Source organism: Monodelphis domestica, chromosome 3, assembly GCF_027887165.1.
Source record: "Monodelphis domestica isolate mMonDom1 chromosome 3, mMonDom1.pri, whole genome shotgun sequence".
Lineage (NCBI taxonomy): Eukaryota > Metazoa > Chordata > Mammalia > Didelphimorphia > Didelphidae > Monodelphis > Monodelphis domestica.
The window spans coordinates 139991890-140019641 of record NC_077229.1 but is presented as its reverse complement, the minus strand read 5'-3'; positions in this window follow the sequence as shown (position 1 = coordinate 140019641).

The following is a 27752-nucleotide window of genomic DNA, read 5'->3' as shown; positions in this document are numbered from 1 at the left end:
TATCTCTTGACTGGTCTTTAACCCAATCCATTTCCACAGATCTGACAGGTATACTAATTTTTGTTCACCTAATTTATTTATTATTTCATTCTTTATATTTAAGCCATTTGTACATTTTAAACTTATCCTGATATAGGTTGTCATAATCCTGATTTTTTGATATATGTAACTCTCAGATGAGAGAACTCCCCCTCCCAATGTGGGTTGAACCTCTCCTTTATAACCCATCTCCTAAAAGTGTTGCCTGGAGCATAGAAGTCGAATTAGGAGTATATTGTGCTGAAGGGCTACAAAACTCCCGTGTTGGACATGAATCAAATTAAAGTATAATTGGGATGTATTTTAAAATAAATAAAATAAACCAGATAATGTTAATTTGTTGTTTTCTAATATGCTGCCTGGTGGAAACCCAATACTATTTGTGTTGGACACTATTGGCCTAGGGACCTGAAAAACCATGATTTTCTCAGTCTCACACTATCAGTATATGTCATGACCTGTATTTTAACCATGATTTCCTGGATTTAAGGCCAGCTTTCTATGAACTCATTTTATATTGCCTTTCATGTGTGTATATATGACCCAAAAAGGATGTGGATTAGTGAGTGAATTTGTGCTCCACTGATGTTGAGGCAAAGTCAATTATTCTAGAAGAAGGTAACCTACTCAACTGAGTTAAACTTCTCTGAGGGATTTATTAAAGGCTAGTGGCATGTCAGAATTTAGGAATACACGGGTATATTTCCATTTGCCTTATTTGATGAATTACCTACCTTGAGGCAATTATCTTATCTCTTCATATTATTTTTGCTTTGTCACTTCCCAATCTATATGCATTTCTGAGTTGTCTTCTGACTTTTAATTTAGACCTTTCATTGTCTCTTGCCTCTATCTTGACATCTTTGCTCCTTTCTTTTTTATTGAAAAATTATTTTTAATTAATTAATTTAGAATATTTTTCTATGGTTACATGATTAATGTTCTTTCCCTCTCCTCCTCCTCCATCCAACCAACACACGATTCCACTGGGTTTTACATGTATTGTTGATCAAGACCTATTTCGCTATTATTGATAGTTATACAAGGGTGATCACTTGGAATCTACATCCCCAATCATATCCCCCTTGACCCAAGTGATCAAGCAGTTGTTTTTCTTCTGTGTTTCTACTCCCACAGTTCTTCCTCTGAATGTGGATATTTGCTCATCTTTCTTTAAAAATATTGGAAAGAAGAGAGACATTCAAGTATTATGATTTCAAAATGATACTCAGTTGAGTAGGTTACCTTCTTCTAGAAGTGCTGCTTCGCTGTGGGCAATTGGAGAGGTGGAAGATGAAGAATTGGAATTTCTTAGTTTTTTTTAGGTGCATTTATGTTGTGTAATGAAAGCTTGTAGAAGGTTGGCCAGTCTGGTGAAAATCAATTTTAGAACCTGATAAAAACAATAAGTTATTAGAGGTTATCAATTTTGTCATGGAAATTAATGGAATACAGAAAGAATCTGGGAGTCAGGGTAATTTTGGTCCTAGAGTACTAATCCTGGATCTCCTTCATCCATACAGAAAATGTTGTTGGGATATTTGTTCACAAGGGTTCATCTGGCTAGGATGTGTTGTTCTGTTGCTAGTAGCTTTCACGGAGTGTAAACCAAGGCAAATAATTTTATAATGAATGTTGTCAAAGACAATTTTGTTTATTGTCGTTTTTCTGATTGTTGGTGTTCTGCCAATGCTCTCTCTAGTCACAATTGAGAAATACAAGGGTCAGGAAGACATGGAGTAACTTAACAGTTTCTCTCTGATTCTTATTTTATTCTTCCTGCCTGTTTATTCAGTTCTGACATTTCCTGACTTTAATCCTGGTTACTAATGTTCCTTTCATTGAAGCAATAAGTACTGAACTGACAAAAAGGAATCTGACCAACTCCTGCCCTAGGCACTGGACTTAGCATTAACTACTCATCTTTAAACTCATGATCAAAATACTAAAATTAAGGACTTAATATTAGATACCTTCTCACAGTCTTCAAATTCATTTTGAATATGCTGACAAAGTGGGAGATATATTCATCTCACAGTAGAACTAAAGATTAAAAAAATAAACACTTACTGATCTTATGATAACAACTAGTAATTAATAGGTGTTCACAGTGTTTAACAATTAAATTCTCATTTTATCCTCTCAATGGCCTTTCTGAGCTTTTATTGTTCCCATTTTACCAATAATGACACTAACAGGAAGAGATTGTACTTTTCTAGTCTTATAATGCATTACATCCTATTAATGCTGTCAATAAACCAGCCAATATTGACATGTTACTTATATGTATCATTCATTCCATTACCCAAATATATTTTATTCTTACTTATATCTTAGATTTGCCAGTTTCTCTCGAGTCTCAACTCCAATACCACCTTCTACATGAAACCTTTGTTGATTACCTTAGGTGATGGTGACTTCCCAAAAATTATTTTAGATTCATTTTTATGTATGTATGTGTGTATATGTGTATTTGTGTGTGTAATGATATGAATTTTTAAAATTTGCTTTTATTTAATTATATCATTTTACTTTCAAAAATATGTTTTTGTACCATAATTTTTCTTAAAAATAACTTAGGGTAAACTCTACACATGGGTCAATTTCTAGAGAGCTGATCCTCTGGAAAGGGTGAAGACCACCATCTGCTGGAGAATGGCAGGATTATAGACACTAATAAGCTCAAAAGATATGTGACTACACAAAACAATGACAGGTTCTTTAAAGAAGGTAGAACCTGAAAGGATCTACTAGTTAGAGAAAGTAGAAGGATGAGAAGGACAAAGCAACCAATTGATCCTGTTGATAATGTCTAAGTGGAGAGCAATATAATTTAGGCCAAAGGACCTCAGAGGAGGCTTTTATAGAAATAATATGATGTTATTTAATAGACATAGCAAAAAATATATTTTGCCTCTTTTTAGATTCCTCAGTGCCTAGCATGGGGGGTAGCATAAAATAGATATTTAATAAATGTTCATTAATTGATTACCAAAAGGATTTGGAGCTAAAGAAGATTTTGATGGCATGCTATGTTGGTTTCAGTGCTGACCTTGGAGAAAGGAGATCTTGATTTGAGTCCCAGACCTCCCACTCACTAGTTTTATTTAAGTCAAGTAATTTCTTGGAGAATCCATCTCATTTTTTGTTAAGTGTAATGCAGAGTATATAGGATACATTTAGGACAAAATACTAAATTTGTTAGTCTAAAGAACTGGTTTCAAATCCTACCTCCTAGAGTTAGTATTTGTATGATTTTGGGAAATTTCCTTCACCCCACTAATGCTCATATTTTTTAACTATAAAATTAAGGGTTCTATTGTTGATAATCACTAAGGTTCTGACCAAGTATATTTCTGTGATCCTAGGACTATAAATACTTGAACTAATTACTTTCGTGGTTGTCAATTGTTAATATATACATATATATTATATGTATATATATGTCAATTGTTAATATATACATATATTAACAATTGACAACCACGAAAGTAATTAGTTCAAGTATATTGGTGTAAGTGGTGCTCAGGGAGGAGTAGTATCTCTGGTATGGAGGGCTTGTTATGCCCTCCTAGGGCAGCTCTCCAGCCTCTGACTGTCACCTGACACCCAGCTCTCACTTGTGGCTCCCAGTAGCTGCTAGCATGCGGCAGCGGCCACACCCCGGGCAACGGCTTCGACAGGCCAGCTAAGCCTTGTGAGGGTAGCCATCGGGTCATTGACCCCTGGTGAACCAGGGCTTTGCTCACCCAGCATGTGAAGACTGCTTCGGCTGAACAGACAGAAGAAACCAATAAGAAGGTTCAACGGCTGAGAGGGCGATGCAGGGAAGCACTGTGAAGTGCTTAGGGCGTGTTGGAGCACAAAAGACAACACAGCCATCCAATGCAGCTGAGGAAGTCTCCAGGTATAATGACTTTTCATGCAACTGGACCCAGGCTTCCAATGCCGAGAGAGTGGGACTGTCTCTGTGCATCGACTTTTCCACTTAAATCTCCTTCATGCACAAGTATCTTTGTGCACACTCATCTATCATAGATGCAAACGCACAAAGACAATTGTCATCCTCAATTACCGAGAGACTACCACTAATATATATATATATATATTAGAAATTAGAAATATATATATATATATATATATATTAGAAATATATCAGAAATTCCATTTAAATAATATATATATATATATATATATATATTATTTAAATGGAATTTCTGAGAGGAACCAGTCAATCAGAGGAAGAGGCAGCAGATAGGTCTAGTGAGAGAAGTCCAAAGGCAGAATAAGCTTCTAGAGTGAAGATAATTGTGTGGCAAGGTAGAGAAATTCAAGAGAGTTATAATTATATCTTAGAGTAGAATGAAGCCCTAACTTATTCATGATCGAGTTCGATAAGAAGGTAGGTGATCAAGCCAGGATTCAATCAAAATGAATTTATGAAGCTACAGGAAGACCAATATCTTGGCATAGGTATCTTCCTATTAAATTATCTCTTCCTGAGAGAAACTAACATAACTACATTATTAGGTCCTTTTGAACAGCACCCAAATTGCTCTAGATATGTAATAAATTATTTTATAATTTTTTTTTATTCTTACAGCTCTGTGAGTATCTTAATAACTACTAGTTTCTCCTTAATTCACACATTTTGATGATGACTACATTCTTGTAACTTCCCCCTCTTCCAACCCCCTCTTTCATAATGTTTTCTAGAAAAAATTTCAATTTGCTGGCATATGCTGAGGGTTTGACTTATATAAGTGGGACAGGAAGTATGGCTCAATGGAAAATGAAACTATTGTATTGATTACAATACAATATTGTATTATTGTATTACAATATTACAAAATATGAAATAAGAAGGCAAGCTAGGGAAAGGGGAAGTCCAAAAGATGCCTTGCTAGGTGTTGAAGTGGATATAGCACTGGACCTACAATCAAGAAGACCTGAGTTCAAATTTAGTCTCAGACACTTACTAGCTGTGTAACCCTGGGTAAGTCACTCTGTTTCCCTCAGTTTCCTCATTTTTAAAATGAAGACAATAATAGCACACCCCCCCCCTCCCATGGTAGTTGTGAGGACTGAATAAAAAAGTAACTGTGAAATGCTTAGCATAGTGCCTGGAACATAATAAGAGATTGCTAGCTAGTATCATTGGTGGACCAAAGTCAAGAAAACAGGTCATATCCAGAGAAAAGGCCATATTGACTTACTGATAGAGGAAGGTGATGACCTCCATGCAAGTGATTGAAGAGGAGTAACTACATCTATGCTTATTTTCAGTGTCTGGGAAAAAATAGAAATTGGGCTGGGAAGGGCTATGCAGGAGTTGAAAAAAATTATGAATGTGTTCATAGTTATCTTCTTTCATTATCAACAATCATTATTGCCTGTTTTCTTTAATGGATCCATAAACTTTTAAAGGCAGGTATGCTATACTTCACATCTTCAATGTTTCTTTATCCTGTTTCCCTCTTTCTATATTAAACATTCTGGGGACCTTGCTCTGATTCCTTTAACATTTTGTGAATATAAATGGAGCACTCTATCACTATTTCCTTGTTTCATTACAATTATTATAAAAATAGTCTATGCATGAATTAGGATGTTCTTGATGAAATTATGAGAAGCCTTAAGGCTGGTATTTGCAGCTGATTTCCTGCAAAAGCCAACTTATTTAAGCACAAATAACTGCTTGAGGAAATGTAAATATTGTGCCCACACACACTCAATAAACTCTGGCAGCACCTTATTATGTCCAAGATAAATTTTAAAAAATCCTCTGTTTGGATTTTCAAGGTTAGCTCTCTTTTCTCTCCATTCTTATGACAACTTGCCCTACTGCAAGTACTCTGCCTTGCTATTCCTTACACATGACCCTTCCATCTCCTTATTCCTGGCTTTTCACTAGCTGTCTCGCATTCATAGAATTCTCATTTTCCTCACCTCTACTTCCTGGATTCTGAAAAACTTATGACTTTTCATCAATATCTCCAGTTCTTAATGTAGTAACTGGTACAAAGTAGATGCATAATCAATGCTGATTGATCTGACTTGATGAATGTTAATTCCATTCTTTATTCAAGACACCAACCATATAGAAATCTTCATCTTTAAAAAGGGAATAACTAATAACAAGAGGAGTGGATACTTACCAATAGACCTTCTTCTCAGGAAAATAAAAAAGAAAAACAAAAGGCAAAATTTCCTTCCTTACAAAACATCAACAATATCAAATGACATAGCCTTTTCCCTGTAAAAAGTGAAATAAGGTTTGGGAAACATAGCTCTCTTCCCTCATCCTCATAAGAGAAGCTCCCAAAATCCATCATTTTAATCATGAAATTTAATTATACTTTTTTTTATTATTCTGTGGCTTTCTGGTTGGTGGACTTTATCCAATTAGGTTTTGAGCTTTGTCCAGCTTAAGAACTTTTGTCCACATATTGATGTTTTATTGTTGTCTTAATGTATATTTTGGTTTTTATTTTGTTTGGGTTTTTAAATCTTATCTTAATAGGATTTCAAATATTTTATAAAGTGGTCAATTCACTTGACTTGCATTTCAGTTTGCCTCCAAATCAATCCAGTTCAACTGGAGATTTGTTTTGACATGAAGGCATTATGTTGAAAAATTTTGCAAGTAATGAAATCTGTTATCATTTTGGCCTTAAGCCCAAATATTTTTTTAAGTATGAATCCAATAGAATTATTCTGGGACTACTGTTCTTTCCTGTGGTTGTTTGTAAAAGCCTCTGTCTAATAAGGCTGATAGTATCTGACTCATTTCATGATGAAATAAAAAGATCATTTAGCATTGTTTCGAAGATTATCTGACAGGGGCTTTTTTTCATAACCCCCAGTTGCCAAGGTCTTCTCACAGTTTAAGAGCTGGAGGACTGATTTCTGACCCTTTTTAGTTTCCTCCTTAAATTTTTAGATTCAAATTTGAATTTACAGTCCCAAATTATTGTTTGAATGACAGACACACAGAAAGAGGTTGGGGAGAAAAACAGACAAACAGACAGATACAGAAAGGCATAGACAGAGAAAAAGAGTCTGAAAAAAAGAAAAGAGAAAGCAAAAAAATAAAAAATGATTGTTTCAGATATTTTTTCAGTGTATAGTGTGGTATAGAAGTACAAACATAGGGATTGCGTTTGAAAGATATAAGCGTGAGTCCTAGACATATTGCTATATTTTATGAATAAATCACTTTAAGTTGCTCATTCTTATTTATCCATCAGAAAAAATGAAGTGGTTTAAATAGAAGATACTTGAGTTCTCCCCCCAATTCTCAAAATCCCATGTCAGGACTGGAAGAGATGGCATCTAGTCTGAATTCTACATGAACATAAATCTAGTCTACAATATCTCTAGCCAATGAATTTGTCAGCAGGAAATATTTCCAATGTACCTACTATGTATTGGATATGGTGTTAGGGAATAGGGATTGATAAAAAGACATAAGACCAAAAATAAAGCTACAACCCATCTTTTAGAAGACAGGTGATGGGCTGAAGGAGCAGATTCAGATTTTCAGTTTGAAACTACAGGGTTGCAAAAAAGTAAAAAAAAAAATTGAGGGGTTGTAGTTGTTGAAGGAGTTTGAATATTTATAATAAACATAAAAAGGAGAAAAGAGTATCAGTGAAATATCTTTTAAAAATTAACTATGCAGCAGAAAGAAGGGGAAAAATAGATAACAAACAAGCATGAAAGTGGTGATATTTTATTCAATTTAATAAGCTAAAAAACTCTAATAGATATTCATGGTTTAATATACAATCCTCTTTTCCTTTTATTTGAAGTGTTCATATTTATTTATGCTACACCAAGTTTGAAATAGAAAATTATTTTAAATTAAAAAATCTTGCCCTCAACTATACATATATTAATTATAATAAAATTTTAAGTAATATGATTGCCAAGGTATTGAAAGGTGATATTATAGAAGCTATATTAATCAAAAAAGGCCTCAGAAATGGTCATCCATCCCTGCTTAAAGGCTTCTTGTGATCTGATACTTCTAATCTCAGTTTAAGATAATTCTAATTTTAAGAATTCTAATTCTAATTCTAAAATTCAGAGATATGATTCTGTGAGAACTGCATCACTTCCTCTTCACTACTCACCCTCATACACAACGTTTGAACTTGATATATCTGAACAACATGTGTGATACTATTGAGTGGTGCTACTGAAAGCTCCCAACACTATCTCCAAATTCTTCTCCCCTGGATATTCAGTGTTAAGAATTCCCATAAAGATATAGACTCTAAATGATCACCCTAGTGCAAATATCAATAATATGGAAATAGGTCTTGATCAATGACCCTGTGGAAAACCCTGTGGAACTGTGTGTTGGCTAAGGGGTGGGTGGGGGATGGGAGGGAAAGAACATGATTCTAGTAACCATGGGAAAATATTATGAATTAACTAATTAAATAAAATTTTCAAAAAAAAGAAATTCCCATTATTTGGCCTTACTTTGGATATTATTTGTACAAGGATTCTTTGTTAAAACAAATAGCTTTATTCATTCAATAAGTGTTTTTAGAGTATCATGAACAGTTCTTTCTTAGATGCCATAAGAGAGACATAAATAAAGATATCATTACCCTCAGGAATCCTGTGTTCTTATAGGAGAATTTAAGATGTATGTATAAAAAAACTATTTTCCAATGTATATGGTGAAAATTAGAAAAAAAATTAAATATAATAGGAATTCAACGTAGACAAGTCAGGAAAGGAAGATTTAAGTGGCTGTGTGACATGGTGGATGAAGTCTTAAACATAGATATAAGAAGGCATGAGATTTATTCCTATCTAACTATTCTTTGTTAATTTTTTTTCATCTGTAAATGGGGTGGAAGGGTTGCCTAGATGGTCTCCAAAATCCTGTCCAGTTCTTAATCTCTGGTATTATGAAACCTCATGAAGGAATTACCATTTGAACTGGCTTTTGGAGTACATGTATAGAAATTGTATAGGTGGTTTCAGTGATAAGCCAAAGCATGAGCAAAGCCCCATAATCTAGAAGACACAGTGCATGTTTAAGTATTATCATTAGGCCTGTCTTTTTAAATAGAGTGTTTAAAATGATGGAGTCATCAGAAAGAAAGCCTAGAGACAAAGGTTGGAGGCACATTCATATGATTTATTCACCTATGCATTAACTTGTTAATAATAGTTATTTATTAAGTATATACTATATACACATCATATTTGCCCTTAGGTAAGTTAGACTTATGCTGAATTTATCAAGATGGATTCTGTATCATTTATTATTGATCCTACTTACAACTAAGGGATTCTGCCTACATCATGGTTCTCTAGCTTGAACTTAGTTTAGAATTCAGCTTGCCTGTAAGGGATTAATTCTAAAAATTTATTTCTTCTTGCTAATCACTAGTCTATTCTTGCCTCAAGGATTTTTGCTACCCTTAAAGGATGTGGATGAAAATTAGAATCTGATCAAGTATCTATCCACCACCAACTACCCTCAAAGACATCTGTTTTGCTAACCAAGAGAGACTGGGCCAATATCTTGCAGGAGGACTTAAACAATAAACACTTTTCAGTCACAAGGGTGAAAGAGGAGCCTTTTTAAGCACCTCATTACCAAACTTCTAGCCAAACATATTGTTTCTTGTGCCTCAGTTAGATTACCAATATTGTGATGTCATCTACTCTGCTTTGTTCTTTCTTCTGTATTTACAAAAACCTATGAAACAAAATTATCCTACCCCCACCCCCCTCAATTCAGGTCATAGCTTACTAAGGAATTTGAGATATCATGCATTTTATTAATATATTGATCATGCTCAGAACTCTTCCTCAAATTACATTTTTAAACATGTTTTCTTTAAAGGAATACAATACAAAACTATCTCAAGTAGCCTACAAGTTACCTTAAATTAAAAAAAAAAAGTATCTCAAGTGACAATATGAATAAGGATGATGATCTGGTACGAACAAAGATATTGCCTAATTCAAAGTATAAATTTAAAGAGTTGTAACTAAATGTTAATACAACATCATTACAATTAAAATACTTTGCCTTTGCCTCCATGTCACCCTGTAGGCTTCCATTAAAATTTCAAATATTCTATGAAGGTATAACTCATTAAGTACCTTTAGAGTATCAGCCTTTGAGTGCATAATTAGTTGATGGTACTTAACAGATCAATAGGAAGGTAAGAAGGAATGAGTGAGTATTTTTTCTAAGTGTATAGCACATTCACAAAAGTTGATCATAGAAGATGGCGGAGTAATCCAGAGCAGCTCTGTACCACCATGAGAATTTTCCAACCAAGATTAAAATATCACATAAAACCAATACAGTAGTGAAAGAACCAATAAGGAGACAATGAAATAACTTTCAAGAAAAGAAAAACCAAAAATGTAGAATATCGGGGGCACTGGGGTGAGAGATCAGACCCAGCCACGAGCTGTAGCAAGGAGGGAAGAGCAAGTTAAGAGCAAGCCACAACCCACACCCCACATCTGTTGTCTGAGGTTTGAGAATCTATGCCCAAACCAACATCCAGGTATTGATATCCTGTCCAAGCAAATAATGGTACAAGCCAACCCATATTTCTTGACATTTCAAACCTGTGGATAAGTCCTGAGCCCCAACCCAGGGAACTTTAGTCTAGGCCTGAGATAAGGACTTAGTTCACACTTTGGAATGGTTGATAGTACTAAGTACTAAGTACAGATATTTTGGCCTAAAGTTCAGGTTGGAGCTCCACAACAGGACACTCAAGGGTGTGCCTGATTGGATCAAGTACACAGCCCATGACCTGATCAAGATCAGAGTGAGATCCAAAGCTTACATCTAAGTCTGAGGCCAGTCTTTAAGCTATCAGCATCTTAAGGATCAGTTGAATCAGCAGGGAGGGGTCTTTCAGAGCTCTCAGTCATCAGACCATCACATCATCCATCCCCCCAAGCCTACCTATAATTAGATAGGAAAAATTTGAAAACAACAGAAAAAGCACCTAATGCTAAAGAATTGTTATGGGGACAAACAGCCAGTTATAGATTCAAAAGGAGACAGTGAAAGCAAATAACACACACAAAGTCAAAAAAGAAAAATATGGATTGAACACAGATTCTGGAAGAACTCTAAAAGTACTTAAAAACCAATTAAGAGAGGCAGAGAAAAAATGGGAAAGAGAAATGAAAGTAATGCAAGAAGAAATGGGCCAAATGAAAAAGGAGAACCAAAAACTGACAGAGGAAAATCAGACTTTAAAAATAAAAATTGGATATTTGGAAACAAATGATTTCATGAGAAATCGAGAAACAATAAAGTAGAATCAAAGGAATTTAAAAAATAGAGGAAAACATGAAATATCTTATTGAAAAACAACTGACCTAGAAAATAGATCTGGGAGGGGCAATTTGAAAATAATTGGACTACCTGAAATCTATAATGAAGAAAAAACCTTGGGCATCATATTATGAGAAATTATCAAATATAAGTGCATGTAGATTCTCAAAAAAGAAAATGAAATTGAAATTGAAAGAATTCACAGATCACCTCCAGAAAGAAATCCTCAAATGACAACTTCCAGGAATATAATAGCTAAATTCAAGAGCCACCAAGTCAATGAAAAAATACTTCAAGCAGCCAGAAATAAACCATTTAATTATAATGGACCTACAATCAGGATCATTTAGGACCTAGAGGCTTCTACATTACAGGATCAAAAGACATGGAATATGATATTCAGGAAGGCAAAAGATTTGGGTTTATATCCCAGAGTTGCTTATTCAGCAAAACTGAGTATATTTGTTTAGGGGAATAAGTAGAAATTCAATCAGAAGATTTCCAAGCAACCCTGAGGAATAAACCAGACCTAAACAAAAAATGGAAAGTCCAAACACAAGACATAAAAGAAGTCCAAGAAAGGTAAATGAGAAAGAGGAAATTTAAGGGACTCATTAAAGTAAAAATGTTTATATGTCTACATGACAAGAGGTCTTCAATAATTCTCAAAAATTACTCTCAGTAGCAGAGAAGATAGAAGGAATTTACTAAGAAAGTGGGTTGAGGAGAAAGCTGATTATGATGATATATGTATATGTAAATGTGATGATATGGAAAGATATATATGTATGATATGATATTTATGCTTATGGATGATATAAAAATCGATCAAGGACTGAGAGGATTGAACTAGGAGATAAGGGAAGGGAGAGATAGAATGGGGTAAATTATATAACATAAAGAGGCATGAAAATCATTACAGAGAGGGGGCAATAAAGGTGGTTAGGGGAAATACTTAAACTTTACTCTCATTGTAACTGGCTCAGGGAGGGTAAAAGAAGTATACTCAGTGGGGTATACAATTCTATTTTACCCCACAGAGAATTAGAAGGGGAATAAGACAAGGAATGAGGGAATCAATTGGAAAAAGGGGAATTTGGAGGGGGGTTGCAAAAACACAAAAGACTCTTGAGAAAGAAGAGAGAGAAAGGGAACAGAGCAGGAGTCAAAGGGATAATATGATGGATGGCAATAAAGAGTTAATAATCATAATGCTGAATGTGAATGGGAAGAACTCACTCATTAAATGGAAATAGAGAGCAGAAGGATTAAAAACTAGAATCCTACTACATGTTGTTTAAAAGAAACATAATTGAGGCAGAGTGACACACACAGATTCAGGATAAAAGGCTGGAGCAGAATTTATTTTGCATCGTGTAAAGAAAAAAAAAAGCAAGAGTAGCAATCATGATACCAGACAAAGTTAAAGTAGAAATTGATCTTATTAAAAGATATAAGGAAAAACATTACTTTTGCTAAAGGGTACTATAAACAATGAAGTAATATTATTACTAAACATTTATACACCAAATGATATAGCATCTAGATTTTTTAAAGAAAAAATTAAGAGCTCAAAAAGGAAACAGATAATAAGATCATACTAATAGGGGATCTCAACCTTTCCCTTTCAGAACTAGATTAATTGAATTGAAAAATAAACAAGAAAGGAGTAAGGAAAGTCAATGAAATGCTAGAAAAATTAGAGGTAATAAATATCTGGAGAAAACTGAACAGGGACAAAAAAAGAATATGACTTCTTCTCAGCATTGCACATATACAAAGATTGACCATGTAGCAAGGCATAGAAACATTGCAAAGAAATGCAGAAAAGTAGAAATAATAAATGCAACTTCTTCAGAGCATAATGCAATAAAAATTATACTTAACAAGGGTCCATGAAAAGGCAAATTTAAGATCAATTGGAAACTAAATAATGTAATTCTTCAAAACTGGTAAGTCAAAGAAAAAATGAAAACAATTATGAACTTTTTAAAAGAGAATGACAATGAGGAGACAACATATCAAAACCTATGGGATACAGCCAAAGTAGTACTGAGGGGATAATTTATATCTCTGAGTGGGCATAGGAACAAAATTGAAAGGGCAAATATCAATGAATCAGGCTTGCAAATTAAAACAAAAATTAGGAAAAAAAGGACAACTTAAAAATGTCCAGTTAAAAACTAATGGAAATATTAAAATTAAAAGGGAAATTAATACAATTGAAAGTAAAAGAACTGTTGAACTAGTAAATAAGACCTAGGAGATGGCACTTAAAAAATGAATAAAATAGAAAAAACATGGTAAAGAAAAGAAAAGAAAAAAACATGGTAAAAAAGTTGATCATAGAGGAGGATATAATATTCTCACTCTAAATGAAAAAAGGAAAAAATATTAAATGTATCAGTTTTAGACTATAATGATATCAAAATTACATTGAGCAAGGTCTGGAGAAAAAATGCTAAAAATTAGTTGGAAATTAAATAATCTATATTAGATTCAGTGGGTCAAAGAAAAAAATCATAGAAGCAATCAAATATTTCATTAAAGAGAATGACAACAATAAGACAAGGTAGTTTTCTTTGATAATTTCTTCTTATATGATGTAGAGGCTTTTTTTTTTCTTCATGACTGTCTGGTACTCCAATAATTTTTTAATTGTCTCTCCTGAATTTATTTTCAAGGTCAGTTTTTTAAATTAGATATTTCATAGTTTCTTCTATTTTTTCTTCTTTTGTTTTATTGTTTCTTGATGTCTCATGATCTAATTAACTTCTATTTGTCCAATTCTAGTTCTTACAGACTGAATTTCTTCCATAACCTTTTGGTCTTCCTTTTTCTTTTATCCATTCTACTTTTCATTTGATTCCTCTCTTCATTTTTTTTTGCCTTTTTTACCAGTAGGTCAATTTTGTTTTTTTAGGGAAATCTTTCTTTACTGGATTTGTGTGCCTCCTTTTCCAGCTAACCAGTTTTGCTTTTAAAATTGTAGTTTTCTTTTTGCATTACTTTTATTTCTTTTTCATATTTTTCACACTTTTCTTCCACTCATTTAATTTTTGAATTACTTTTTGAGTTCTTCCAGAACTTGAGATCAATTCTTATTGTTTTGTTTTATGTTTTTTGTGAAGTTTTACATATGGTTGCTTGGATCTCAACATGGCCTGTTGGTTTTGTGCTTTGCTCTTTGTTTCCCTGGAAATTTTCTATGCCTAGGTGTTTCTTTTGTTGTTTGCTCATTTCCACAGACCATTTTTTTGTCTATGGACTAGGAATTCTGAAAGCTGCTGATTCTGTCTCTTTTTTCCTGAAGGCTTGCACAATGTAGCACTCAGAGTTATTTTTCCCTGAGGATAAGGGCTTTAGGACACCACAAACTTCAGAGTGCCAAACTCTATGAACTTCTAAGCCTCACTATGAGCAGGTTCCATGGCCTGGAAATTCAAGGAATGGGTCTGGGGTGTAGGGTCCTCTACTGTTGGCGTAGACAGGGACATAGATCCTGAAGGTGGCATATGTCCAGGTTTGGAACCTGGTGCAGTTAGATAAGATGGGGTTGTCAGCCAGCCCTTATACCATGACAATTGATTCTTTCTGACTACCTTTCAAGTTGTATTTAGTGGAGGAGTTCCCTCCCTCTATCTTTTTGTTGCTTTTTGATTCTTGTCATTTTGAGGTGCTTTTTAAAGATTGGTTAGGAAGGATTGTCAGAGTGATTTCAGCTTTGCTACCTCTTAGCTGCCATCTTGGCTCTGCCCCCACAATCAATAAAACAGCAAAAGAAGATCAATGAGTTGAGAATATAACTTAAAAAGAAAGAAAGAAAAAAGAATGAATTAAAAACACTACAAATAAATACTAAATTAGGAATTCTGAAAATAAGGAGAGATAAATAAAATTGAAAGTGAGTAAACCAATAAACTAATAAATAAGGCATTGATTAATGGAAGCAAACTAGATAAGCCATTAATTAATTTAATGAAAAAAAGACTAGTTAAACCAAATTACTAGTATTAAAAATGAAAGGGCAAGATTTCAACCAATGAAGAGGAAAGTAAAGTAATCATAAGAAGTTATTTTGCCTAATTACATGCCAAAAAATCTAATATTTTAAGTCAAATACATGAGTTTTTTCATGTAAATTTCCCAAATTAACAGATGAGAAAATAGAATACTTAAATAATTCCATGTCAGAAAAGGAAATAGAATAAATAGTTAATGAATTTATAAGAAAAGGCTTCAGAGCTAGATTACTTCACAAGTGAATTATACCAAACATTTAAAGAACAATTAAATCCAAAACTATATAATTATTGGGGAAAAGAGTTGGGGGGAAAATTAAAAAAAAAAACTACCAAATTCCATTCATGACACAGATATGGTATTGATACTTAAACCATGAAGAAAAAAAATACATCCAATATCCCTAATACACCAATATCTCTAATAAATATTATTGCAAAAATCTTAAAGAAAATACAATTAAGGAGAGTATGGCAATATATCACAAGGATCATTTGCTGTCATGAGGGGTATTTCATACAAGGAATACAGAGATGGTTTCATATAAGGAAAACTATCATGATCCTTGAATATATCTGTAACAAAACAGATAGAAACAATATGATCATTTCAATAGAAATAATAGTGATTAAATAATAAAATGAAAAAAAACAACGTTTGCTAAAATACACATATTCTTGCTTTTAAAAAAACACTAGAGAACATTGGAATTAATGTAACATTCATCAAAATGATAAATAGCATCTACCTAAAAGCATCAGCAAACATCACCTATAATGAGGGATTAGCTAGAAGCCTTCCAAATAAAATCAAAAGTGAAACCAAAATGGCCATTATCACCACCACTATTCAATATTGTACTAGAAATCAAACTAGTGCAATAAGAGAAGAATATTTTAAAGGAATTAGACTAGGCAATGAAGAAATAAAACTATAACTCTTTGCCAAAGATATGATATATTTAAAGAATCAATAAAAAAACTAATTGAAATAAAAAATATGCCAAAGTTGCAGGAAATAAACCCACAAAACTACAAACAAAAGTGATATCCATCAATTGGGGAATGGCTGGTATATGGTTGTAATGAATACTATTGTGTGATAAGAAATTACAAACAAGATGATCCCCCCAAAACCTGGAAAAACTTAAATGAAATGATGGAAAGTGAAGAGAGAAAAACCAGGAGGACATTGTACACAGTTACAACAGTAGTGTGTGATGATCAACAGTAAATGATAACTATTATCAACAAGGCAATGATCCAAGACAACTCTAAGGGACTCATGAAGAAAAGATACCCACCTTCATAAAAGGAACTGAAAGAATCTAAATAGAGATTGCCATTCTTCACTTATTTTCTACATTAATTTTTTTCTGTTTTGTATGTAACATGTGTCTTATTTTACAATGCAAATTATATAGAAATATGTATTACATGATAATATTTGTATAACCTATATCATATTATCTACCTTCTTGGGGAGGAATAGGAGAGAAGGAAAATATATGGATTGAAAAATGTCATAAAATGAATATCAAAAATTGTATTGACATGTAATCTGAAAAAAAAATAAAACTTTAAAATAAAAAGGATTTTGAAAAGACTAAAAAAATAATCATAAGTAGATCAATTAAGGCTTTACCTAGAACTTAGAGTCTATGATTCTGTGCTTCTGGGTATCTATTTACACCTTTTCCATTAAGAGACCATGTAGGCTGTTTTTCAGATAACTCTCTTTACTCAGGCAGGGGATATCACATGCAGGTTTGCTTATTTTGGCAATATGCTAATGTCTTTATTGGATTATGCAAGAGGCTTGGCTATAGATTCCATGTCCTACTACTTATCCAAACAAATCCATCAAAACCTCTCTCAATTTCAGAATTCGCTTCCTGGTTGAATGAGCACAAAACAGCAACATCCAAACTTCCATGAGAAACCTTGATTAGACATGAGCAATCAGAACTATCCTACAGTAACTTGGCCCAATCGAATTAATCAAGAAAATAGCACTCAACAAAATCAGCATTTTGCAGAAGGCTGCCAGTTGGGACATAGACATGATCTAATCAGGAGCATGAGTGTCTAGGTTGCATTGAAGGAAGAATCACAGATTTATAGGCCAAAGTAACTAAAGATAAGAAGGGAGGGATAGAGGAAAGGAAAAAAGAAAGGAGGGGAGGAAGGATGGTGGGAGGAATGTATTATATTAAGCACTGGGGATATGAAGATAAACATGAAGAAGATTGTTCAAGGATTTATTTAATAAGAGAAGACACAAAAGGGAGTTAAAAGGGAGTAAGGGGTGAAGGTGAAGGAATGTAATTAGAGGTATGGTTTTGAAATCTAAAATTTAAAGATAGAACCAAGAGAGGAGCTGAGATTCAATGTCCTGGTTCCCTACACAAAATGGATGCTAAAGGAAGAATTCACCAGTGGAAGAAGGCTTGACAGATATTACAGGGTGAGAAGGTTTCAGGGTCTTTTTGATAATACAGGACAAGGAGACCTCAAATGCAGGGGATAATTCCCAGAAAACAAAAAAGATGCACAATCTTCAAGCCTCTACCCCTACCCCTTCCAGAATAGGATTTAGTGAACTTTGGAGAAATAGAAGATTTAGAGTTTTGACAGTGTTTGAATCTGGAGTAAAAGATAGACTGGACATGACAAAGAAAGATATAAACAGGTTCTACAGGGAACCAAAGAGAAAAGACATACTATAAAGGGAATGTCTTGAAGAGTTCTGCAAAAAGAAATTCAAGAATTATAAGTTATCACTATGTTTCGTAAAGTCCCAAGGTTTGTATCTAGTTTGCTCTAAATTCTGCATGTACTAATGGGAGAGTGTCACAGAGCAAATATACCACTGTGATAAAATATCCATTTAAAATATAATTAAATTTCATTATTCATCAATTGATAATCAGTGAAGGGAAGCACAGAAGTAGGGGTGGGAGGTTGTGAATTAAAGCACTAGAAAGGTACCCCTAATGTCCCAAGGCTACCTCTAAAATACAGAGACAAGTAGGAGTTGCTTTCTAGGGACCCAAATTATTGGTGTGGGAGTATAATCAAGAACAACAACTTCCAGGATTTATTCAAAGGACCTGTCTTGATGAAGCCAGACTTAACTCTTTGTGATCATTCACTTCCTTTTTCTAGATATTCACTAGATAGTTTTTTTTTTTAATAATGTTTCTTAGAATTTTTCTAGGAATCAAAGTCAAATTCTTTGGCTGAATAGTTTTCACATACCATTATCTTCTCCATATTAAAAACTGGAACATTTACAATTTTTCCAATTCTTAGTTCTCTCTCTAGTTTTCTATGAACTTTCAAAGACCAGTGATAGTATCTCAGGTATCACATTAGTCAGCTTTTTTGGGTATTCTGTAATGTAGCTCCAAGATCTCTATCCTGAGCATCATCTCAGATTCCATAATTTCTAGTTCCATGACCATTATTATTATTAGCAGAAAAAACCAATAAAACAGAAATATTCTGTGTCATGTGTTCAAAGTCCAGCTATGATTCTTATTACTTATATGATATTGGAAAGATCATTTCACTTCTCCATACCTCAGTTTCCTCAACTGCAAAATAAAAGAGATAGGCTAGAGGGCCTCCGATTTTTTCTTAAGTGCTAAACCCTTTGTTTTACTATACAGATGAATAAATTGAAGCTGAAAGAGCAACTAGCCTATGAATCTGATGCCAGCCAGACCAAACATAGCTTAAGAGGAAAGAGAATGATTTTATTCTTTCACTACCCCCAAAGAATTAGATGATTGACTTGAGCAGTTTTTATGCATTGCCATGAGTTGCAGAAGAAGGAGATAGAAGATAAAAACTCTCATAGCTCCACAGAACAGAAATATAATTTCTACCAATGAAATACAGATTGGCCATACAGTTCAACTTCTATAGCAAGACAGTAAAAGCAGGACTAGGGAAGGTATTCCCCTACAAACACCATTTCCATCTGGAATTTACAAATTCCTACTAGCTGATCCCTAGAGCTTTGACATATTGACTCTGCCTCAGCTTTTTTGGTAGGACTGTGGCCTGCAAGGCAGAGGGGCACCCCTTGGAATGAGAACTGTCCTAATGAGAAGATTGCTTAGGGAGGTTTCCAGAACAGAGAGTATCTCTACTAACAAATGGAAGCCACATCAGATTTGGGGCCCAGCAGAGTTTCTCCTTCCACAAATCTCTTCCACTGACACAAAGAAACCCCAGGACAGCCTTGGACCCAGCTCAGAGCCAAGAATGCAGTCAGATTTTCTGCGAAGATCTGGAAGAGATAGGATCCTTCTGCAAGGAGCCAAAAGAAGAATGGCAGAGATTTGGCCCTCTGTGACTTGCTCTGGGGAAGATGCATAGCTCTCCACACCTCACCCAATATGATAGGCCAGCTTCATCCAGAAAAGTAATATTAGGTTACTTTTGGACAAGTCACTAAAATGTCAGAGGAGTGTGTTGATTTTGTTGATTTCATTTGCCAAAAAGTAGTTTGATACCAACATATTTACCCTTCCTTTCCCTAACTGTTTCCCCTATCTCTTTCTAAGAAAATCAAACTTTAAAAACTTGGTTATTTCTGCAAAGCTTGGTTATATCTTTCAAAGTCAGCATATCACTTATTGCCTCTCTTGCTCCCTGGATCTAGGAATGGATGTGCTTGGCTAAAGTCAAATATGGGAAGGGCTCCCCTCTCACACAGGCCTGAGGAGGTAGTCTAAGGGAAAGAAACCATTTGGTTTCATGACTTGGCTTGGGGAACAAGATAGTGTCACCGTACTGGGCTGGCCTTGGATTCTGGGATATTCCAGGAAATGGCACCCCTCTTATTCCCCACCCCTGGCTTGACATTTCCAGAGAGGGCCAGATCTCCTTCTGAGAGTGAGACAAAGGTTTTGAAACTGCTTGCTTTCTGAATTGAATTTGGTGAGGGGCCCAATTCAGCTCATGGTTTTCCAGAAATTTCTTTGGCTCCAAGAAAAATTGGACTGGTTGACATCAAGCTGAGTTATATCATCAAATATTAGACCAAATAAAAGAGAGATCCCCATCCAGAATGAAGGATGGGATAGTTCTGCTCTTCATATTCACATACTATTCCTATGAACAAGATGGGGAGAGATGTGGATAGACATTAGGATGGGTGACCATAGTGAATCAGTGGGCAAACATTTATTATGCATTTACTAGGGAAGGATAGTGAAGGAAGTAAATATGTATATATTACCTACTATGTGACAGTTACTATTTTGAATACCAGGAACTGTACTACTGGTAGCATTGTTAGATTTATAGTCACTACATGCCCAGATCTTTAGTTGACTCTGTGCTTCTAAACAATTTTTATTACATTAACAAATAAGGGAAACATGGAATAATGCATAAAACACTCTTGGAAGCCATAAAACCTTCCTTATTGACCTTCCCAACACTTATGTATACTAGCTATGTCACTCTTGGCAATTTGTTTAAGCTGGTAGTACTCTAGGAAACTCTCAAAGACTATAAATAGCAATTGAGATGCTGAAGCCCATTGGTAGAAGTTTCTTCACATTGGAGTTCCTTATTCTAAAAAAATCACAGATACAAATACTATTCTTGTTCCAATTGGTTAAAAGCATATATAGGATACTTACCAAATTTGTGGGTGATTCAAAACTAGAAGCAATAATTAATAAGGTGGAAGGCAGAATATCTAAAAGGGTCTCAATGGTCTTTGTTACAAAGTGAATAGAATGGTAAAGTTGGAGTCAGATGAATTTGGCTTGGATTCCTTATGCCTCTTCCTATTTTTGTGACTTTGGAAATATCATTTAACAGCTCAGTGCTTCAATTCCTTATTTGTAAAATGATAGAGTCAGACTAGATGACCTCTAAGATTCCTCCTAGCTCTGGATTTATTATCTTATGAACAGTGGGCTGAGCTTAATATAGTGAAATCTTATGGAGAGAATTAAAAATATCATACTTAAGTTTGAAAGTTAACTTCACAAAGAGGAGCCAAGATGACAAAGTAGAGGAATAGAAAGTCAAATACTCCCTAACCAACTTTAAAATAAAGCTTCCAAACAAATACTCGAGTGGCAGAACCATCATAATGTGAGACAATTTTCTTACAGAAGACAACTTGAAATGTAGAGAGAGAAGCTATTTTACTGGGGTTAGAGGAAAACACAGTCCCAGCAAGGCAGCACCAAGATAAACACAAAAGCATAGAAAAATAGCAAGGCCCTTCCCTCTCCCACTACTTGAAGTTTTGAACCCAGGTTCAGGCTAGCATCAAGACTCCATGACCCTCCCTGAATGAATAGCAGAGCACCCCTATAGCTACCCCTTGAAGTTCCAAACCCCAGCATAACCCCCAGTGAGGCTAGGAGACACAGCACAAGCCCAAAGTGAGGCCCAAAGCCCAGGGACACAGTAGCTTGCAATGTGCCTGAACTGTGCAACCTTCAGTGAGGCCCCAATCCCCAACAGAAACTACGTAAGCCTATTATGTCATGCCCTAAGACCCAAGAATATGGCTAGCCTGTAACCTTAAAATTTCTTAGACTTATAAATGTTGGAAATTTCACCATTGGGAAATTTCATACTTGGAAAATTTCTTACTGATAGTGTATTGGAATGGGAACTCCATTGGCATGGGAGGTTCCTTCTCCTCCCTTCTTAAGATTACTTTAGGACAGAGACCCTTTGCTGAACAATGGAAAGGACTTTGACCTATGCTTAAGCACAGAACAGGAATTTCTTTGAGTCATGATTGATTTTAGAATTGATACAATAGAGATACTTGGAATGACAGAATCAGGTCTTGGAAAATACAATTTCCACCCCACTCAGTCCTAACAGGATTTAGGAAGGGCTGCAGCATAGATCAAAATTTAATTATTTGAGAATATGACCTCCAACAGACCTGTGCAAAGCCACAGACCTCTGGGCGGTCCTGGGTTAAGCTAGAGCCACCATTGGCACAGGGAAATTGATGGACAGTGATTGGTAGATGTGAGAACTGAGGGGAGGAAACTTGGATGGTTTCCTTAAAGATAGAGGGGTCTGAAGACTGAGGGGGTGGTTGGAGAGTTTTGGCTCTGAGTGGTTGGAGAGGTGCTCTGAGAAGCTTGCTCTGAAGGAAGCTGAAGGTGAGGGCCTCTGAGACTGTTTCTCCATTTTGGTCACGTGAGTAATAGGGACTAATCTCTTTTCTTTGCCCCAGCTATCTAAGGGCTTGGGCCCTTTGGCCCAGCCTAAACAGAAGGGATATTTAAGCCCTATTCCCTTCTCTCCCCTTTCTCTCTCCCTCTCTCTCTCTATCTCTAATTCCTTTCTTCCTCCTGTTTGTAATTAAACTCTATAAAAGGCTGATGGCTGACTTGAGTTTTCATTTAGGAATTACATAGCTGAATTCCTTGGCGATCTTAAATTAATATATATTAGTCTTTTAAAAGTGATTTCCTTGTCACACATTCCAATACACTATCAGTAAGAAATTTTCCAAGTATGAAATTTCCCAATGGTGAAATTTCCAACATTTATAAGTCTAAGAAATTTTAAGGTTTACAAGCCTTAAAAGTCAAGAGAAATCCCTGAAGGAAACTGAATCATCAGTGAGAAGAATCTTCTAGATCTCTCAGCTCGTTGGCCATCATACCACCTTGGAAGAACTGAAACTTTTGGACACCTTGAACTTTGGGTTGCAGAAAAAAAAATTAAAAAAAAAAACTATATACATACTGATGTTTAAGAGAATTTTCCTTCCTACCTAGATACAGTGTTCACCTTTAAATAAAAAATAAACATCCAGAAAAAACGACAACAACAGAAAACTAGCAAAGACACAAAAAACCCCACAACTAACCACTGAAAATTATTGTGGAGACAAGACAGAGAAAGGCATATAGACTCAGAAGGGAAAAATAAGATGAAAGCAGCCACATGCAAAACTTCAAATGAAAATGGGAATTGGTCTCAGGATGTGGAAGAGTTCCAAAAATATTTTGAAAATCAAATAAGAGAGGCAGAAGAAAATGGATAAAAGAAATTAAAGTAATGCAGGAAGAAAATAACATCTTAAGAAGCAGAATTGACCACATAGCAAAAGAGACATAAAAAAATGCATTGAAGTGAAGAATTTCTTATAAAGAAATCTTGGGGGCACCTGGGTGGCTCAGTGGATTAAGAACCAGGTCTGAAGATGGGAGGTCCTAGGTTCAAATCTGACCTCAGACATTTTCTAACCCTGTAGCCATGGGCAAGTCATTTAAACCCTATTGCCTAGCTCTTATCACTCTTCTGCTTTGGAAACAATACACAGTATTAATTCTAAGACAGAAAATAAAGTTTTTTAAAAAAGCAGTCTTGGCCAAATAGAAAAAAGACCTATAAAAATCCAATGGAGAAAATTATTATTTCAAAATCATAATTGACAAAATGGAAAGGAAGGTTCAAAAACTTACTTCAAAAATTTAATATGTTCTTAAAAATTAGAATTGGGTGAGTGGAAGCTAATGACTTAATGAAACACCAAGAAACCTTAAAACAAAATTTAAAAAATGAAAAATAAAAAATATGAAATGTCTCATTGGAAAAACAACTAACATGGAAAATAGATACAGAAATGAAAATTTAAGAAGTTCTTAAATTACAAGAAAACATTTTAAAACTACCCAGATATTCTTTAACAAGAGGGGAAAGTAGAAATTGAAAGAATCTACTAATCACCTTCTGTAAGAAATCCACAAATGAAAACTCAAAGGAATATTATAACTGAATTCCCAATCCCCCAGTTCAAGGGGGAAATACTGCAAACAGTCAGAAATAAATAATTCAAAAACATGGTGCCATAGTCAGGATTAAACAGGACTAAGCAGCTTCTATGTTAAAGGATCAGAGGTTTTGGAAAATGATATTATAGAAGGCAAAGGATGTGGGTTTATATCCGGGTCCAGCCGGATACAACTGTGGGGTCCATGAAGCAGCCAACTAAAAAGACCATAGGGGGAGAGATAGGAGACCAAGCACGCAAGAAAGACAGAGTCTGTCTAATTGTGTCAAGGCTCGTTTATTGCAGGTGCAGGGCAAGAATATATATGCTTGAGGTAGGGGGGGGGGTGGTGATTAAGGACGGTTTGTACCAGGAGGGAACGTGAAGAATTGTTATGGTTTGTGGCCGTTGGTCTTAACGACGCCTGTTTTCAGGAGGTAACTTGTTTGTTCAGTTTCCCAAAGATCCTTATCTTGTTTCTGGTCAAGTTGTCCCCAAATATGGTCTCTGACAATTCCCCCTTTCTTTTTTATTTGAGGGAAGGTTTTAAGTCAGGACCGCAGCGACAGCCCCTGTCTTAGGCTACACAGGGGGAGTTGCTTGACCATCAAGGGTCGAGGACCTGTGCTATTCCCGTCATTGGGTTACCGCCCTGCTAGTAAATTGGAGACGATCAGTATCAAACGGGGTGTGTGGTTGATCAACATCTGCTATTTCAATATGATGGTATTGGACCGTAGGGAACTTAGTAAGGGCTGAGTCAATGTTTGATTTGATAAATCCTTTGATAAATCCAGTCAGGTGTTGGAAAGCCCAAGGGCCAAAGGTGAGTATTAGGAGGATGATAATAAAGGGAACTAGTATCGTGGGAATTAGGGTAGAAAGCCAAGGGGACTTTCTCAAAAGATTGTTGTACCATCCTTCTTGGGCCTCGGCCTCCTTTTTTCTAAGGGCTAGGCGTTCTCTTAATTTTACCATTGATTCTCTGACCACGGGTACCAGGGGTGTGGCTGACCACACGGGAGTCTAAAGAATCCTCTCAATAAACTTCTGAAATTCCTTGCCTTTTTACTATACATCTCACCACTTAGTCCCTTCGTGGTCGCCACAATGTGACAAGGAATCACTATTAAAAGACTGATATATATTAATTTAAGGTCGCCAAGGAATTCAGCTATGTAATTCCTAAATGAAAACTCAAGTCAGCCGTCAACCTTTTATGGAGTTTTAATTACAAACAGGAGGAAGAAAGGAATTAGAGATAGAGAGATAGAGGTAGAGGGAAAGGGGAGAGAAGGGAATAGGGCTTAAATACCCCTTCTGTTTAGGCTGGGCCAAAGGGCCCAAGCCCTTAGATAGCTGGGGCAAAGAAAGGAGATCAGTCCCTATTACTCATGTGACCAAAATGGAGTAATAGTCTCAGAGCCCCCACCTTCAGCTTCCTTCAGAGCAAGCTTCTCAGAGCACACTGCAACCACTACGACAAACTCCTAAAACACCCCCCTGAGTCTTCAGATCCCTCTCTCTTTAAGGAAACCATCCAAGTTGCCTCCCCTCAGTTCTCACATCTACCAATCACTGTCCATCAATTTCCCTGTGCCAATGGAGGCTCTAGCTTAACCCAAGACCGCCCAGAGGTCTCTGGCTTTGCACATGTCTGTTGAAGGTCATATTTTCAAATAATTAAATCTTTGATCCTTTGCTACAGCCCTTCCTAAATCCTGTTAACCTGATTAGGGTAGAGATTGGAATAATTAAATTTTGAACTATGCTGCAGCCCTTTCTCAATCCTCTTAGGACTGAGTAGGGTGGAGATTGATTCCAAGTATCTCCATTGTATCAATTCCAAAATCAATCATGACTCAAAGAAATTCCTGTTCAATGCTTAAGCATAGGTCAAAGTCCTTTCCATTGTTCAGCAAAAGGTTTCTGTCCTAAAGTAATCTTAAGAAGGGAGGAGGGGGAAAATCTCATGCCAAAGGGGTTCACATTCCAATAGCCAAGACCCACTATCAATAGGAAATTTTTCAAGTATGAAATTTCCCAATGGTGAAATTTCCAACATTTATAAGTCTAAGGAATTTTAAGGTTTACAATAGTCAATGATAGAAGGCAACGAAGAGAAAGAAACTTTTCTCCCCTAAGAGTGGTTCTTGCTTAAGGAGGGATTCTTAACATAAGAATATAAACTTGGATGACACCTGTAGACTTGGTTCATCAATGGGCTCATTGCTATTTATACATAGAGCTAATGAGGGTTGGGTGATACTCTCAAACTATGTTATTGCTTTCTTTATTCACCCAACGAAATAGATTCAGACCCCTAAAACAGATTAGTAGTAGTCTCTCGGTAACCGAGGATGACGATTGTCTTTGTGTGTTTTCATCTATGAAAGATGAGTGTGCACAAAGACACTTGTGCGTGAAGGAGATTTAAGTGGAAAAGTCAATGCAGAGACAGTCCCACTCTCTTGGCGTTGGAAGCCTAGGTCCATTGGCACAAAAAGTCGTTATACCTGGAGACTTCCTCAGCTGCATTGGATGGCCATGTTGTCTTTTGTGCTCCAACACGCCCTAAGCACTCCACAGTGCTTTGCTGCATCGCCCTCTCAGCCGTTGAACCTTCTTATTGGTTTCTTCAGTCTGTGAAGTACAGAAGGTGTATGGGGTGTTCAGGGAGGGGTAGTATTTCTGGTATGGAGGGCTTGTCATGCCCTTCTAGGGCAGCTCTCCAGCCTCTGACCCCCACCTGACGCCCAGCTCTCACTTGTGGCTCCTAGTAACTGTTAGCATGCGGCAGCAGCCACACCCTGGGCAACGGCTTCAACAGGCCGGCTAAACCTTGTGAGAGTAGCCATCGGGTTGTAGACCCCTGGTGAACCAGGGCCTTGCTCACCCAGCATGTGAAGACCGCTTTGGCTGATCAATGGAATAGACATGGGGAAAATGATCTCAGCAAATTAGTATTTGATAAACCCAAAGATACCAGCTTTTGGGCCAAGAACTCACTATCTGAGAAAACCCGCTGGGAAAATTGGAATATAATATGGGAAAAATGAGATCTAGATCAATATCTCATAATTTATACCATAATAAATTCAAAATGGGTAAATGACTTAAATATAGGCAATGAAATCATAAATAAATTAGGTGAACATAATATAGTATACCTGTCAGATCTGTGGGAAACTAAGGGATTTAAGACCAAGCAAGAGACAGAGCATATTACAAAATGTAAAATGAATGAATTTGATTCCATCAAATTAAAAAGGGTTTGTACAAATAAAACCAATGGAACCAAAATTAGAAAGAAAGAAACAAACTGGGAAAAAAATTTTATAATACTCTCTGACAAAGGTTTAATTTCCCAAATATCTACAAATCTACAAAAAAATCAAGCCATTCCACAACTGACAAATAGTCAAGGGATAAGCAGTTCTCAGAAGAAGAAATCAAAACTATCAATAATCACATGAAAAAGTGTTCTAAATCTCTCTGATTAGAGAAATGCAAATAAAAAGAACTCTGAGGTACCACCACACACACAGTAGATTGGCCA